This window comes from Chrysochloris asiatica, unplaced genomic scaffold (genome assembly GCF_000296735.1).
Source record: "Chrysochloris asiatica unplaced genomic scaffold, ChrAsi1.0 scaffold00490, whole genome shotgun sequence".
NCBI classification, from domain to species: domain Eukaryota; kingdom Metazoa; phylum Chordata; class Mammalia; order Afrosoricida; family Chrysochloridae; genus Chrysochloris; species Chrysochloris asiatica.
The window spans coordinates 134,412-138,974 of NW_006409008.1; the positions used below are offsets into that span (position 1 = coordinate 134,412).

General features: G+C 37.3%; 1 pseudogene; it reads left to right on the top strand.

Annotated features, from left to right (window-relative positions):
- The first annotated feature begins 3,959 nt into the window (after positions 1-3,959).
- Positions 3,960-4,282, top strand: LOC102835564 (annotated as a pseudogene).
- Positions 4,283-4,563: the final 281 nt, after the last annotated feature.

Here is a 4,563-nt window from a genome sequence, read left to right on the forward strand (position 1 = left end):
CTCAGAAGCCACAATGGCCAGACTTTGTCTCTCATACTTCTGACATATTATCAGGAGTGACCAGTTCCTGGAGAACAACAGCATGCTTGGCAAAATGGAGGGTCAACCAAAAAGAGGAAGACCCCCAACGATATGGATTGGCATATTGGCAGCAGCAATGGGCTCAGGCATAACAATGGTTGTGGGGTTGGCATAGGACCAGGGAATGTTTTGTTCCGTTGTGAATCTTATTAGACAGACTACATAGGGATGTTGGTAGTATGTAATCTGTAAAAGGAGAAAAATCACACAGTTAGCTTTCTTTTGCTTTTATTGCTATGTGAAAAAGAGGAACCAGGAATCTTAGGGTAGAAGAGATGAAGGTCAAGGAAATATCTTTTAGATTAGTAAAATGAGAATATGCTTAAAATGAAAATGAAGACTACTGGTTTTAATAAACACTTAAATTATATCTCCATGAAACAAATTTTCAGGATTTGAAATGAATACAATATTTTTATTTCAGTATAATCTAAAATCAAGGTGATTGGTATTAATGCAAGACTGTTTGTTGTTGTTAAGTGTCAACTAGTCAATTCCAACTCATGGAGATCCTGTATAGGGTTTATGTAGATGGACTGGTGAGTTTGAACTGCTGACCTTGTGATTCAAATGACCTTTCAGTCCAGTGCTTATCCTACAGTGCCACACCAGGACTCCAATGTAAGATTAAGAGTAGTAAATATCCAGTCCATATCTGAGTATTAGAATTAGGCCTGATTAAAACTAACAAAGGAGATAAAATGAGAAAAGTATTAAATTCTACATTTGAGTATAAACCAAAAAGTATTGAAACAAAAATAATAAGAAACCTTTCTTAAACAAAAATATCAAAATGTGAAGCTTCTCTCTTTCAATGTATTCTCCATCCAGTTCTAGACATTTCTAAAGGTGATGTTTCCATTGAACTCTTCCCTGAGGTATTCTGCATTCTAAGATTTATACCACATAAAAACAGTAGTTTGAAAAAATAGTCCTCATGGGACTCAAATTATATTCTTTTCAAGTATTTTTTTCAGTTTTGTGAATAAAAAGAGAGTTTGAAGTTCTGTAGGGTGAATGGGATATGGTTTCTCAGCAAAATTCTTATTGAACACAAATGTTACCTTGGAAGAATATGCAGGTACATTGCCATAATAAGAATACATTCATTGACGCAACTTTCCTGCTCTTTTTCTAATAAAAGCAGTTTCCAATTTTCTTAATTTCTTTTATAGTAAGTACCCATGATTTTTCCATGTTCTTCAACAAAATCTATCCAGATTATCCCTTCAGAACATCAAAAAAGTTACCATAATGTCTAAGCTAATCTATCTGTCTTGAATTTAACTGGCCCAGTTGGTTCCTTTGGAAGTAACTGTGTTGAATAGACCATTTTTTTAAGGCACCTTAGGATAAGCACTGGACTGTGAACCACAGGTCACTGGTTCAGGTCTGTAAGTCACTCCAGAGTAAAAAATGAGACTTCTTGTTCCTGCAACATTTAAAGCCGTGGAAACCTTACATAAGGTCCCTATGAGTCAGAACCAACTTAACAAAACTTAACATCAAAAACAACAAATGAGGAACACCTGAGCAGACATATAAGCATGCTGATGACCACATAGATCTACTGGTGAGTGGAAGAGGGGAAAAGGCAGCAATGAAAAAATGGGCTCAGTTCAACTATGTTCCACAGACTCCTGTTGACCTGGAGATGAGAGGAAGAGCTGGTTGGTCCTAAGTGTGGTGAGACCTGGGGACACCTGAGCCTAAGGACAAAGACAGAGCCACAGAGGGCTAGAGCTGAGAGTGAAGCATCCTGCTGATATGAAGTGAGAGGAGGCACACAAGAACACCCAAAGTTGTAGATAACACCCATTTGACATAGCCTCGATGGCTTGATAATCAGAACTCAACTAGAGGAAGATTAAAAAAAAGAGAGAGAGAGAGAGAACAAAGCAATTTTTGATAAAGGAAATGAGGGTAAATTGCTACAATTTGATGAACTTGACCTCTATTCATGAAGGTAGTAACTCTAAATACCAACAGAGAGGAAAGGAGTCTTCACATCAAGTAGCAATACTATCCCCTCTGTATACAGGGCAGATAGGGATGGGCATCTTAGATATTGGCTACCTAAAATGAGGGGGAGATAAAGACATGAATTGACTGGCTTACAAGGTTTAAAGGGGGAGTTTAGCTTAAGAGTGTGTGGGGGAAGAAAGAGTCCTCACTGAATAGTGTTTGTCTTGTCTAGATGGGTCTGGTTAAAAGAGATGGGGATAAGATTCTTATGATTCAATAGTGAGTAATTGCTACCATGACTTATTGTGACTGTCACAATTGTAAAGGTAGAAGTTTTGTAACAAAAATGGGCGAGTAGTTAATCTTACAGTCCAGAAACAAAGGACCCTAGGATCACCAAGGGAGAAGAGCACAAGTGGAATGGGAAACCTTATTAAGAGAAGCAGTGACACCAGAGATGGAGGCAGAGATGGGGACTTGGAGAGAGGGAGCAGCTGAGGACTCTAGATTCATGGGAAGAGAGGGACTAAGAGCTGGTGGCCAGGAGGCAGACTTACAGAATGTGCCCTTTGGTGGTGTAAATTATTATATATGCCTGAGTGTTAAAAAAAAAAAAAAGCTAAAGTGAATAGAGAGAAATACTATTAACTGATGGGACATGGAGGGGATTATAATCATTATAGTGAAACAAAGTGTATGATTTTTTAAATGTAAAAAGAATGATCTGCCCTGTAAACTTTTACTCAATCCACAATAAAAGCCTAAAACAAAACAAATGAGGCTAAGACAAGTGTATTACTGAGAGAACTTATCTGCAGCCATCCACTGATTGTAGAAACATATTTAAACAAGTTTTGTTTGGAATATACCAGTGCATGTATAACCTGGAACTCTAGTGGCAATACTTGTAGACATAGTCTCTTTTTACTTCAAAAGAAAAATCTTGCTATATATGAACCATCTTCTTTAATTATAATGTTGTGTAAGTTCAATTGCTTAAACTAATAACTAAAAAAAAATAAAGAAGAAAATTTGCTTCTCTTGAACACTTAATGTCTACTTTCTGCTTAAGTTTGTTCTTTCATCCAATTATGATTCAAGAAAAGTTAATTTTTTAGATTGAAAGTTGCCAGAATTTAGTTACAAATTAAGAAGAAATAAGTAAAATATTTATTATTACTGTGTTTAAATTATATAGTGCTGCTATAATAGAAATCTATTTTCTCATATTTTGATGTAGTTGTTTTTAAGTGCCGTTGAGTCAATTCTGACCCATAGCGACTCTGCATTGGGTTTCCAAGGAGCAGCTGGTTCTACCAACCTTGCAGTTTGAATGACTTTTCAGTCTGGCACATTAGCTCACAGCACCACACCAGGATTCATTTTCATAGTTTAGGAGTCTAGAATTTAAAATTCAGGGTACTGCCTCTAAAAGAAGATTCTCTTTCTCTGTTTGCTCTGGGTGAAGGTCCTTGTATCTTCAGTTTTATGCCTTGGTTACTTGGTGATCTTCATGTGGAATGACATCTATTTTCCCCCATCTCTCCTTCCTTAATCTGCTCCTTTCATATTTCAAAAGAGGTTAATCCAAGAAGCAAGTTGCTCTATTTTGCCAAGGCAACCGCAGTACCAGCCAACATATTAGGGAGTTTCCCTGCATACCTTTTATCTTGGACATAAAAGAAGAGAGAATTGAACAACGACAGAGGAACTACTACTACAAAGAAATGAAGAACCAGAAACCTCCTAGATCCAGGGGAAGATTAATGCTAGGATATATGGGGATCTCCAAGGAATGTGCTGAGACTACACCTGCTGAAAGAAGACCAAGATAGAAATCCAACAGAGAGAGAAACTTTCTTCAGTGCCAATAATAAGAATTTGAATTTCTAGCCTCCTAATCAGAAAAGAAGATGGAATGGCAATATAGAAGACGACCAGAGTCCCACTCACTCCAAAAAGGAGTTAAGAGAACCCCTGTCCTTCAAGAATCTCTGGATACAGAATCTTCAAGCAGTGATAATGGCAGGAGCCGCAGCATTAGCAGCCCTGAAAGAACAGTGGACCAGAAAACACTGTATACCAGATTGCTGCTGACCCCAACCGTAATATCCCTCAGTCCTTCTATGAGACAGCTGCTTTATACCAAGGTCCCTACTTCCACAACAACCAGGTCTTGAAGCAGACACATTTCCACAGCCTACAACAGTTAGGACTGTCTTCCTCACCAAAATGAATGAGGAGAGCCTTATTCCAGACTAAAATTTGCTTTAAAAGCAATCATATACACACACAGTGTATTGGCGTCTTGGTGTATATTTTAAAATAGCATGTTCATGCAAACAAAAACAAAAACAAAACAGAAGCAACCTACTCTAATACTGACTCATTAACATACCAAAACATATATATGTATATATAAATGTTGTTGTTGTTAAATGCTATATATAGAGTCAGTTTTGACTCATAGTGACCCTGAATAGGGTTTCCAAAGGGTGACTTCTGGTTTCTTGTTTT